Source organism: Ceratotherium simum, chromosome 22 (assembly GCF_057802395.1).
Source record: "Ceratotherium simum simum isolate JZ-2026a chromosome 22, ASM5780239v1, whole genome shotgun sequence".
NCBI lineage: Eukaryota > Metazoa > Chordata > Mammalia > Perissodactyla > Rhinocerotidae > Ceratotherium > Ceratotherium simum.
This window is the reverse complement of record NC_141921.1, coordinates 47,957,255-47,970,920: the sequence shown is the minus strand read 5'-3', so window position 1 is coordinate 47,970,920 and position 13,666 is coordinate 47,957,255.

The window sequence follows — 13,666 nt, the reverse complement described above, 5'->3', positions numbered from 1 at the left end:
TATTTGCAAAGAGCTGGTTACAAAAGTTAAACTAAATTGCAGAATGTGAGGCACTTGCAGGCACCAGCAGCTCTTTCCAGATAATGCTCTGGAGTGCTGCTATTCACCTGCTCTGCATGAGGGGGTTAGAAACAGCACTGGATATACAAAGAAGGCAAATACTCATACAGACTGTCTAACAGATAGAGCCGATCAAAGAAGCAGGAAAGACAGGGGTAAATATGCTAAACCATTTAACCAATAAGGCATTAATCATTCATCCTGAGAAAACCACAGCAGCTCGGTCAATGCCAAGTGCATGGCTGCCCAGGATGCATTAATGAATCAGACTTCCAACCCCTACCAAGCGCGGGTGACAGGCAGCTCTGTTGTGGACAGTTCAATATTGTTTACATCAATTCTTAAACACAGCACAGGAGGCTGATCAAGTGTGCATGAAGCGTGGCGTTAATTCATGCAGGCTGTCCACTTGTGGCTCCCTTAAATCATTGTCCACTTTGCGGTGCTTAACCCAGACGCTGACCCCTGCCACTGCAGCTGTCTGCAGGAACCAGGGCTGGACAAGGTGACTAAATGGGACCCTGACTGCTCCACCTGGGTCCCCTGGGAAATATAAGGTCTGTCCCTGCCAGCTGGAGCTGGGCAGCTGGAAGCAGCATGGCAGGCCTCTGCAGCTTTGCAAACACTGAGGTCACAGGTGACCCCTCTGGGGAGCAAAGTGCCTTGCAAGGGCTCCCTGACATCACAGGAGACAGACCACCAGGAAAGATCATCCTCAGGAGGGATGCATTTGACAACTCACTCACATCAGGTGGCTTTCCTGCGCCAACCCTGGATTCTGAGGCCAAAATCACTTAGACGCCTAGAGTTGGAAGCCCTTGAAGAATCCCCATGGGGAGAGTGGAGGAAATAGAAGGGGCGGCATGTGACAAATTCCGCCAACATCAGCTGCAAGGAACGCGGTTTCCTCGCCCCGGGGCTGCCCGCCTGCTCTGGCTAGAGTCACCTTGCATGTGGTCCTGAGCCTTGTCCAATGAATTCGGACTCTCCTTCCCAGCCCAGCTCTCCTAGAGCTTCAGAAATGACCTCAACTCCTCTGTCTAGCCCGTCCAGCCTTGTCTCTCAATTCTCCTCCTCGAGGGAACCACGGCTCACACTGTTCCTCACGTTGTCATCTTCACCCTTGGAATTTCCTTTGGATTCAGGCTACATGTGTGGCTTCCATGAAGGCTTTAGCAACCCTGTCCATCAATGGGGTCATCAGCACAGTGTACACCATTGACGGCATGCGGTCACAGAGAATCACCATGAAGCAGAGCAGTGTCGTTCCTGTGTGGGACTCCAGGCTCTGCGGGAGGAGGGGCGGTGGCTTCTAATTATTTGAATCCTCCATCATAAGAGACAGCTAATATATCGCTCTTGTCCTGGATCATTGTTGCGTGATTTGAACAGTCTAGTTGAGGCCAAAAGAAAGTAAAGTCATCAAGAAACAGAGAAATAGAAGATCCGGAAAAAAATTTCTCAATGTTTCCTTTTCAGAGAAAAGAGAGTTTACAGGGAAGAACATGAAATTAATCTGGGGGGGTTCACGTCAGGAGCACAAAAACGAGGTGTCCTCTGCCAGGTGCCAGGTTGTTGCAGGGGTCAGCCTAGCTGCCCCACAATACCCGCTTTGCTCTTGCCAGGGGTGTCCACTCAGACTTCTCCACGTGAGGCCCTTCACACTGGGCAGCTCTGAGTTGTTCCGGTGGCCTGGTGCCATGGGAATTACTACAGACCTGGAGTCGGGTCAAAAAACAAATGCTGGCCAGGTGGCCAGTCACAGACTTCCCATCTTCCCATCCCTGCTGTCCAAGAAAGGCCACTGGCCGAGTGATGGGGACATGTACAGACTGTCAGCCCAACGTTTGCCATCACACAGGTCAATATGGGCAGGGATTCGGGGGCTGCTGGATGTCTGATCCACATCCTGGCTGCCTTCCAGCCCCCTGAGTCCTGCTTAGCAGAACATGTCTTTGTGGGAATGGAAGGTGTTATGAGTCGAATTGTATTCCCCCAAAAGATATGTTGAAGTCTTGACCCCAGTACCTCACAGTGTAACTCTATTTGGAAATAGGGTCTTTACAGAGGTAATCAAGTTAAAATGGGATCATTCAGGTGACCCTAATCCAATATGGCGGGCGTCTTTATGAAAAGAGGAAATTTGGACACAGACATGCACACAGGGAACACGATGTGAAGGCACAGGGAAAAGATGGCCGTGTAGTTGAAGCAATGCATCTACAAGCCAAGAGATGCCGAGGGTCGCCTGTAAACACCAGAAGCTGGAAGTGACAGAAAGCATCCTCCCCTAGAGCTTCAGAGGGAGAGGGCCCTACCGACACCTTGATTTCAGACTTCTGGCCTCCAGAACTATGAGAAAATAAACTTCCACTTGAAACCCCTCAGTCTGTGATAATGTGTTATGACAGCCACAGGAAGCTAACACAGATTGGGTTACAGGGCTGGTGAGACTCCAGTCCCAAACAAATGGCCGTGTCTGGGAGGCGGTGAAAATCTGGAGAGCCAACAGAGAGGGTCTCCAAGGAGGACCCAGGAAGAGACGGATCAGAGGATGAGACCCAGCCCTGAAATCAATGTGCAGAAGCAGTGTTCCTCCACCCAATCCAGCCCGGGCTGACCTCCATGGCTACTCCAGTTACGCTGGCCAATGAGGAGCAGAGGGGGCTGAGTGGCGTGGGAACATACATGTACCAGGACCACCAGTGAGCCTGGCGCTGGCACCCCTGGGTGTCAGATGATGATCGCCCTAAGTAAACTTCTCCGAGGCCTCGAATGGCCATACAGCTTCCCCAGCTGTAACTCTCTGTTGATCTTAACACTTGGGCAAGTTTGTGAGGCCATGCCTTTGAAGGAATAAAACACCAAGCTGAGCAAGACTCTGCCCCAAGGGTGTGGGTGCTAAGGCCCCAAAGTGTAGACAGCCCGAATCAGAGATCCACTTTCTTTAAGTCACAATGAAAAATGAAATCACCAACAAGCATTAAATTTAAATCTGGCACATTTCACCCTCCTCCTTGCCTGCTGCCCTCCCACCTACCTGCTTTCCTGTGAAAGCAGTTTTCCTCAGTCAGATGGCGATGGACAAGTCATTTTTAAAAAGGTCATCATTTCCTATTAATGCAACTTTCATCAGCTGATTTTAAGGGGTGTTTTCCTCCTGCTGGAGCAGTTAAACTTCAGAATAGGCTTGTCTTATGCAGGGATAAGAGAGAGAGGAGAGTGGGTGCTGCCCCAGGCTGAGGACTCCATCAGCAGTGAGCCCAGGGCAGCCTGGGACTGTCCCAGTTTTAGTACCGACAGTCTTGCTCCCAGTAACTCGCACAACTGAGAAAATAGGGAAGGTTGATGACCCAGCCAAGAGGGGGTCCCCCAAGCTAAGATCCTCCATCTCCCACCACGCACAGACCCCCTCCATTTCTCATCATGCGTGAGCCCCTCTGTCTCTCAGCATACATAGGCCCCTCTATCTCCCCTACCATGTGTGGGGCCCTCCATCTTTCACCATGCATGGACCCCTCTATCTCCCCCACTGTGCATGGATCCCTCTATCTCCCCCACCGTGCATGAATCCCTCTATCTTCCCCACCATGCATGGGTCCCTCCAACTCTCATCATGCATGGACCCCTCTATCTCCCCCACCATGCATGGGCCCCTCCATCTCCCACCACGCACTTGAGTCCTCGCTCACAGGTCACTCTCAAGGTTTGGTGACTCAATCCTGAAGCTGTCTCCTGCCAATTCCTGCTAATAAATTCTGCAGCTTGTAGGACCTGAGAGAACTCTGATTCTTTGTGTAAACACAACACAAAAGAATTCTGAAAGCCATTTGTCACGAGAACTTTAAATCAATTGTGAATCTTTTGATCAGACCTAAAGATCTAGTGGCTTTGAATTGATGTTCTCATGGAGGCCCAAGCAAAGCGTATCTTATTCCACAGCATCATTATTCAGCCAGGCCTCTCTTTTGTTAGCAGCTGATTTGCATTAAAAAATTGGCAGGTTTTTGGAAGGACAAGCTTCAGGAGTATATCAGTGTCACTTATGGAGGGAGAAAAACCTCTAGACTTGTTTTTGCCAATCGGCTTACTTCTGAGTGAGCTAAGCTGTGACCTGGATGGAAAAGTAGAGCTGCCTTTGGGTTTAAAGATGCCTGAGTCTTGGAGGATACCATGGTGCATTGTCCCAGGCTGTGGTGTGGTTCACGTAAGCATGGGCTAGTTAGGCCTCTTCATCTATGAGGGACAGACACTCAACTGGCTTAAGCAAGAAAGGGGCATCATCGGTTCATTCATTCACTCATGCCACATGTGATCATTGCACTCCTACTGTGTGCCGGGCATAGTTCCAGGCACCACAGATGGAGAAGTGAGCCCACTCAGGCTCTACCCGCCTGGGACTCACATTCGAACTTACCGTCTTGTAATGGAAAAATCCAGAGACACTGGGTCAGGGGTTCAAATGGTATTGGGGCACTCTGAAGTTTTCCTTTTCTCCCAATGGTTCACATAAAATCACTGGGCCACGGTGTCATGGGAACCACTTGGGTTACAGCCCAACCCTGGATCCACTGCAATGGCCAGGAGTGGGGGAGGGCACAAAGTGCTCTGATGGGCCGGCCCAGGTCATGTTTCCACCCCAAACCAATCCCTACAGCTTGCAGGCGTGAAGGTGGAGATACCAAAGGAACAGGCTGATTGAGCAGGCCCGGCTCAGTTGTCTACACCTGGAACCCAAGGTTAAGCCTGTCCACCCAAACACATGGATCTAAGGATTCAGTGGAGGAGAGTAGCCTCCCCAAGGAAAGCGTGGGTTGGGTTACCCACAAAAGGACGAAAGGATGCCAGCGGACAAAATCAGCAGATATCCCCTGGTAATGCTTAATTTTATGTGTCAACTTGGCTAGGACACAGTGCCCAGTCGTTGGGTCCAGACATTGATGTGAAGGTATTTTTTAGACGACATTAACATCTAAATCAGTGGACTTTAAATAAAGCAGATCACCCTCCATGTCTGAGTGGGCCACATCCAATCAGTTGAAGGCTTTAAGAGAAAAGACCAAGGTTCCCCCGAAGAAGAGGGAATTCTGCCAACAGACTGCATTTAGACTCAAGACTGTAACATTAACTCTTCTCTGGGTCTCTAACCTGTCCGACTTGTCAGCGCCCACAATCATATGAGCCAATTCCTTAAAATAAATCTCTCTTTCTGAAATAGATATATCTATATCTACATCCATATCTATATGTATATCTATATCTACATCCATATCTATATGTATATCTATATCTACATCCATATCTATATCTATATCCATATCCATATCCATATCTATATCTATATCTATATCTATATCTGTGTCTATATCTATATCTATATCTATATCTATCCATATCTACATACACAACCTATTGAATCTGTTTCCCTGGAGAACTCTGATTAATACATTGCTACAAGAGACATGGGCGTATGAAGAAGCACACCATGTCACACATGTTCTGGCTTTGACTGGACACAATACTTGATGAGTCTTAAATACTTGGTTGCAAGGCCACTCATGGCATAGCCTGCCCACCCACACTTAGATTACAATACGGGCAGCGTCCCCTGAAGTTGTGCAGTGTAGACGTCCTGTCTGGTTCTGACCTCAAAGATATACCTTTGTGGGTTCATTAAGATCTCATTTGCCAGGGGCCGGCCCCGTGGCTTAGTGGTTAAGTGCTCGCGCTCCGATGCTGGCGGCCTGGGTTTGGATCCCGGGCGCGCACCGACGCACCGCTTCTCTGGCCATGCTGAGGCCGCGTCCCACATACAGCAACTAGAAGGATGTGCAACTATGACATACAACTATCTACTGGGGCTTTGGGGGAACAATAAATAAAAAAAAAAAAAAAAAAAAAAGATCTCATTTGCCCTTCCGGGGTGACCTTGCCCCAAGCCTTAGCTTGTGTTATATCCTATTAAATCTTCCTGCTATTACGAGGTAGGATGGAAACAATTTACTGCTTAAATAATTTATCCAGATTCCATGCAGAAAGTCTTTTGCAAAGATACATCAGCTAATAAAGAAAATTGATTCTAGAAGCCAAAGTCGATATGAGGTTCGGGAAAAGTTCTCGCATTTGCATGTTCCTGTCTCCTGCGAGTTGCTGTCACTCTGTCTGATGGAGCATCAGCCGGGGCCCACTGATTGCAAGGCTTTTCCATTTGTTATTCTTCAGTTGCCGATGCAACTATACGTCCAAAGTTGGAAGAGGTAACAGTGTGGGATTTTATTAGCAATTTATCAACACAAATGAAGATTTCTTTCCTTGGGTGCTCATTCTAGGAGATTACTTGCTAGCTTGAGGGTGAAATGGCCTGAATGAGCGGGGTGCAGATTGGAGGGGATTTTTGTTTGATCACAGTCAAGCCTGAGTAATGAGCTGACTTGATATTCAAAAGTGTTTCTGCTTTCATAACGAAGACTCATTTGTAATTAGAAGAAATGATTTGCATATAGACAATTAATGTAACAAGGTATCCAAAAACAACTTTTTTCCTTTGAATAACTCCCTTGTAACTTTGCTCATCTAATTCATTTCTTTACTAAACCCTTTGTTCACAGATAATGAAAAGGTAAATTTCAGCAGATCCAGAAGGAATTCACATTTTGGTTACTGAGGCTTCCCTGTGTCTCAGGAAAGTGCACAGCCTTGCCAAAAGTGGCTGGCTAGGGGAAAGGACCAATCCCTTCAGTCTAGAACAGAGGTTCCCAAACCTTAGCATGCATCAGAAGCCCCTGCAGCTTTGTTACAGGGAGTGCCTGGGCCCCACACCTGAGGATCACAGTCAGTAGGTTGGGTGGGGCCCAGTAATGTGCATTTCCAACAAGTTCCCAGGTGATCCTGAGGCTGCTGGCCCCAGACCCCACTCTAAGAGCCGCTGGTCTGGAACTCACACATTCTTCAAAGACTAAATGGTGAAAAGTCATCACCTGAAGAATGGCCCAGGTCAGTCAATCGTAGTGATGGACTGAAGCATCCGTGAATTCTTAACCCTGCACAGGGGAAAGGTCGTTTAGAAAGCCGCACTGAGCTGTACAATTTGCTATGTAGACTCTTTTCTTGCTCTTTGTCTCCTGGCCTGTTCAGAAAAGCAGATCCGTGAATCCTTTGCCCTGGCCCTTCACTAAGAGGGAAGCACAAAACTGGTGAAATGAACGCAATATTGACCCTTCCAAACCGTTTCCCCTGTTCTCTTTGGCTTCCAGCCCCCATCCCGCCACTGTCAACATCCCAGAATAGGATGCAGTCCTCATAAAGAGCAGCTGTCAGGGGCACGGGTGGGTCTCAGGGACCCTAAAGGGAGGGGTAGGGAGCATTTTCACTGTGGGCAGAGGATGGAGGGTCAGATGCCGTTCACTGTGGAGCATGATTTAGTTTGATGATGATCATGATGATGATAATGATGACAACACAAATTAAAATGGATTGGTGCAACATCCAGGGGCTCAAAGCACTGGGTTAAAGTGTTTATTCTGGTTGGTCCCACATCCAGGGGGCAGAGATTTGCCAAATGTTCTCACAGAGAAAATGATGAATTTCAAAATGATCTTCTGTCTTTATCTGGATCTTGGTCACATGAGGGGTGACAGGATGTGCCGTGAAAGCAAAGGAGGCCTCATCCACTGGCAAGGCTGCACCCGGACCCCAAAGTGGGCTCCCTTTGGGGTGCATGCATGCAGGAGCTCCTGATGGCTTCGACTGGAACTGCCTGAGACAGAAGGAAGACGGGCCCCAGATGCACGCTGTGTAAGGGCCCGCCCAGGCCTCTCCTGGGCTCTCTGCTCAGGCATGGAGAGGGCAAAGCAGGCCAAACACACTCTCTGCTCTTGCTCACTTACCGTGGGGCCTTGGCCACGCTGTTTCAACTTCCTGGGCCAGAGTGTCATCATCCCCAAAGTGGGACAGTCTTTTGTGTTCTCCAGCCCTCCCTCCTCCCCTCCACCATGAAGACATAGTGAGAAATGAAGATAACTCGGTTCAGACTGCGAGGCGCCGTGTAACTCTAACGGGGGCTGGGTGTGAGGTGAGCTGGTGATGGTGAGGGCAGAGTGAGCATGATAAAGCCCTGAGGGGGTGGACAGAATCACCAAGGCCTTGGTGGTCATGTTGAGCTCTGGCCATGAGACCCGATCTAGCCCCTTGCTCCTCTGTGTGAGCCACGGGCGGCAGCGTCTCGTCACCTGGAAGCTCGTTAGAAGCGCAGACCAGGAGATCAGGCCCAGCCAGACCTCGGGAATCAGAATCAACGTTTTAACAACATCCCCCGTGACTCCCACACTGTGAAGTCTGAGAACCTCTGGGCTCACGGGAGGAGCTGTAGCTTCACCTCCACTGAGTCAGTTGGACTCAGGCGTTAGATGACTTGGCTGATGGCCACTCCATGAGTCTCCAGTCAAGTGTCACTCAGTGTCATGCACAGTTCCGTGTAGGGGATGCCATCCCAGATGGAGACAGACCAGGTGCTGGAAGCATCATGGCACCTGCCTTCTTGGGTTTGCTAGGCAGCACACTAGAGAGCAGGCCAATCCATGCACTGATTTCAGAGTCTGGTAAGTGCAAGGAAGTGAGGAGAGTGGGTGGTGACATGGAAAGCAACTCGGAGGGGCTGGGGGAGGCCACTTTGGATAGGGTGGTCCCAGGACATGTCATGGATGGAAACTTCCTGCTCTTGAGTCTCGATATCCACCATCGCCTAGTGCTCCAGCTACTCGCAGCTCCCGGATGGGACGTCAGGCTGCTCCCTCCCCTCATGTTTTCATGCACAGCCATAGTCTGCCTGGAACGCCCTTCCTTCCTACCCACGATAACAAAATAAAATGTGTTCTCTAAGAATTGGCCCAGATCCCACCTCCTTTAGGAAGTCTCTCCAAACCTGATTGCTCCAGGAGCTTCAATTGATTCTGATTAGTTTCTTAGACCAGGGGTTGGCAAACCATGACCCACAGAGCAGCTGTCTTTGTAAATAAAGTTTTATTAGAACACAGTTACACCTGTTCACATACATATCATCTATGCTGCCTACCCATTACAGCAGAGTTGAGTAATGAGGACAGAGACAGTCTGGCCAGTGAAGATGAAAATATGTGCTATGTGGCCCTTTACAGACAAAGTGTGCAGCCCCTGCCTTAGACAACCCTATCCCAGCACACATGACATGCTGTGGTGTTACCAGCTCAGCTGTCTGTCCCAGCCAGGGTTCTATGCTCCTTGGAGCAGGGAGTATGGCTTGTTGTCTCTTTAACTCCAATGCCTCATGCAGTGCTGGGTGCCCAAAAGACCTTGTAAAATGTTTGCTGAATCAAAGCACCGAGCAGTACCCCATGCTCGGTGTCTCCTGGCAGCAGATGCTCTTCTCTTCCTGACGAAGTATCTGATGCTACAGAAGGGAGCTGCAGAGACAGCCCCACTATGTAGCTCCAAGACACACAGCCAATACCGGAAGGAGTCAGCCCCTATTTGATGTTGGAATCTGAATGAGGCCACCACCCTGAAGCCGGGTGATCAGGAGGTTTGGGGTGAATGGAGAACTTGGTCCAGGCCCTTCACCCAAGAGTCTAGTGACAGATATACATGCCTTGAGAATTGTCAAGGAAACCAAAGAAGAGAAAAATATTGATTTCACCATCAATTCTCATTATTTACTGTAGTTACGATCTATAAAGTCATCACAAACATTGAATAGATGGAGACTGACCCCCTGCTCCTAGAAGAAATACAGGGCTCAGTTCCTGCCAGCCTCGGATCTCAACATTTTTATCAACCAATCGATACATATCCTTGCTTTGTGTGTGTTTCTGTTTAAAGACGTCTTATTTAATATCTATTGTTGACTCATTAATATGGAACTCGTGGCCACAGCCATGTAACTCGTGCCTGAACGAAGCTCATCTAACACACGTGTTTTCTCCATGAGGCACATCACAGCCCTCCTGTGCTTAGGACATGAGACAGCGCTTCTGCAGTGGGCTTGGGGGCCATTTTAAATAGCAAAACCACCAATAAAAAGTACGAAAGTGCAAAAAACGGGGCACTAAATAGACCATGAAAAGGCCGATTGTTTACAGCCTGAGAGCCGAAGCAAGAAGGCAGAGGGTCACCTTGTTTGAGCTCAGCTGGGCATGTGCATGCTGGGTGACTCAAAGTTTTCACTGCACTGTGTGTGTCTGAGGAGGACCACGGATGCACCACTTACTGATCTTGGGGTTACAAACAAATGTTAGAGAGAAGGAGAGTTTGCAAAATATGGAATCCAGGAATAATTGGCATTGACTATTTATGTTTTTAAGCATCAAAAGAGGCATCATAAAGAAAAATGAAAGCTTCATTGGACTTACTTGCACTTCCTTGATGGTTTAGTATTGTTCTAATTTTTAATTACCTGTGGAAGACGGCGTCACTATTGAAGGTCAAAGTCAAGGGCAACGCATACCTTCTGTTTCAATAGTAAGTCTGCCACGTGCCTTTGGGGGAGACTTCCCGGCTCCCCGTTTAGAGGGCGTCTTATCCTACAGATGGGGGTGAAGGCGGGTTGTGATCTCCGCAGTTTTGTTACCAGTGATGGTTGTTAGAAGCGATTAACTAAAAAACAGCTATTGTAAAGTTATTACAAAGTAAAGGTCACAGCCACCGTCCCGTTGTCAGCCTTACAATTCCCCAGAGAGCTTGGAAGTTCGCCAAATCCCCACATTTCAGGAAAGCAGACAGTAATTTCCAGCTCTCACTCTGACTTTTTCACATGACTCAGTTGTTTCGTTTTGCACAGATTCTAGCCCCACATCTGCCCCCCGGGACCAGCTGTGGAGTGAAATAAAGCAGAGCTCAAAGTGGCTCAACCCTTCTGCACGGGAATTTGGCAACACCTAACAAAACCACATGTTGCACCTACCCTTTGAACCAGGAATCCCTTTTCTAGAAACTTACCCTGAAGATGCACCCAACAAGGTTAAAATAAATACACACAAGGTTTTTCATGGTGGCACTGTTTGTAACTGCAAAGTTTTGGAAGCCACCAGCATGCTCACACATGGGATGGTTGAACAAACAATGGCGTGTCCACAGGATGGAGTAACAGGCACCTGTGGAAAGAATAAAGAAGATGCCTGTGAGATAATCTGGGGTGATTTCAAGGGTACGTTGCTTAGTGTAAAAGAGAATCTACTGTATACTACCTTCCACGTCAGTTAAAGAGGGATATAAGAAAAATAATAAAGTGGTGCCTGGATGTGAACTGTTCCATGTCTGGGAAGAGCATGCTCCCATGAGGGTCTCCAAGGGGCTGTCCCTGCCGAAGCCTGGCCCCTCACCTGGAGAGTGGACACTGTGGGGCACGGCCGATTCATTGCCAGGGCTGGGAACCGGGAAAAGGGTCGTGGGAGGAAGATATTGGAGCTGGCAGATGTCTTCTCTCCCTAGAGAGGCGTTGTGGGCTGGGCTTCCCATCACACCTGGGCATCCTGCTTGCATTGACCACAGGAGGAGGGTGACAGGCGAGCGTCTTAGATCCGACCCCAGGCTGGGACATAGGGCTACCTGGCCTATGCTCTGAAACGGGCTGACAGCAAAGCCTGGAAAGTTAAAAAATTAATTAAAACTCCAGTGTCCTTTTGGCCTGCCGTCTCTGAGAGAGCAGCGGCTCGTTTTTCTTGTTTAATAAGCAAGCTGGCTGCTTTGCCGCCCTCAGCCAGCCCTCAGCAAACATCGCCTGTTATTATTTCCCAAACCAGGAGCCAGCCCTCGTCCTGATGGATGTGTCGCCGCAGAGATGCGGCTGCAGACGCCTCTGCCGCGTGAGCGCCCTGGATAGACGGTGCGGCTGCACAGCGAGGGCGCGCGAGTCCTCTCCCTCACCAGAGCCGTCCTTTCAAGGCTGGGGCCCGAGGGCTCGCGCGTTGCTTCTGCCCGCGTTGGTGTCGCACACTCGGGCCCCGCTCTGAGCCCGCACACCTCCTCTTCTCAGTTAACGCACAAGCCCTGGCTCCCGCACCCGCAGAGGCTCGGCCAGCTCAGCCTCAAGCAGTGAACAGAAACGACCGGAGGCAGAGAGGGGCCGGCAGCTGAGAGACTGCTCCCGCCTTTTCTAAAGCATCTCAAATTGGAAATGTTTCTTAAGCCTTTTTGGGTGGAGGGCAGGGAGCGTATGCAGGGGAGGGGGGGATCTGGAGCCAACACAAGCCCCCTCTTCCTTCGTTGGAACAGAGCAAGGTCGTAGGGAGCGGGTGAAATATGATTAAGTTGTTGCCAACCAAAGTCTCCTTGGCTGTCAGGCCCCACCAAGGCCAGCCTTCAGGCAAGCAGCGAAGCCGGGTTCTGGGCCAGGTCAAGTTCAGGGGGTTCGTGGATGAGGGAACGCTGCCGAGGGCATCGCAGATAGAACAGGAGTCAGTTTTCTCAAAGAGGCAGAAGGGGATCCTCAGGAGGGTCTTGGGGACCAAACTGCTCGCCTGCTTCTCTGTGGCGGTGGACACCACTCTCATCAGGGGTCTTCGTGGAAGGCTCAGCTAAGACCTCCGTTTCTCCTCTTGGTAAGACAGCAGGATGCCGTGGGGCTGGAAATGACCTCTATCCCGGCTGCTCGCCCCTGAGCCCCACGCATGCGTTGGCCCACTCGTGCCTGGCAGCTGCCTGAGTCCCTATGCCACCAGCCCCTCCAGGGTGTCTTCTCAATGGTGACCTCGTTTCCTGGCCTCAGGAAGTCCCCAAAGGGGCATTGCTGAACCCCGGGTCTCAGCGAGGATTCCTGGGTGAAGAAGAGTGCCAGGGTCTTTAGGCTGGGAAAGTCTGAAGGAGAAAGAACACAGGATAAAAAGAATTCTGGAAAAACAGGAAGCTGCGGGAAGACATGCCCCACCAGCTCAAACCGCTGGTGATAAAAGCAGAAGGGAAATGCCTTCACAAGCTCGTGGGTGCACTCCAGCTGAAGTCTGAGCCAATGAGACAGAAACTGGAATCGCCCTCCCGTGCTCTGTCATTTCTGGAACGTGGTCTTGATTTGTTCAAAGACCCAGGGGTTATGTACGCGAGGTCACCAAAGGTACCTTGAGGCTCTGATGCTTAAAGGAAGCTTTAAAACCCACTGCTGTGCAATTTGCATAGTGGAGGGACAGAGGGCACAGGTCGGTCTCTCCCCCCACCCTCCAGCCAGGACTGCACACCTGTCACATCTCTGCAGCCTGGCACCACCGGATTATGAAGCTCTGGGCTCCCGAGCCATCCTCAAGGGCACGCTCAAGATCTCAGAGGACTGAGCAGAAAGAACGGCTGCTAAACCTCTAGCCACGGTTCCGTCTTTTTAGGTTTCACTCTTGTTAGGTTTTTAAGAAAGACGCAAATAATTCTTTTCGTAGTGGGAAAATACAGTTCTAAAGGAGACGTGGGAAATCACTGTGAGATGTGCAGCGTGTTGAAAGCAATGCAAGTGTCTGCGCTTCTGGTGGTTTAGAAATCAGCAGGCAGTTGCTTCTGCTATTGATGTCTCCCCACAAGGGAGAGCTGCGTGAGCACAGCGAGAGCACGAAAGGTAAGTGAAATGGTTGAGGACGTAAATCCCTAGTAGAAAACC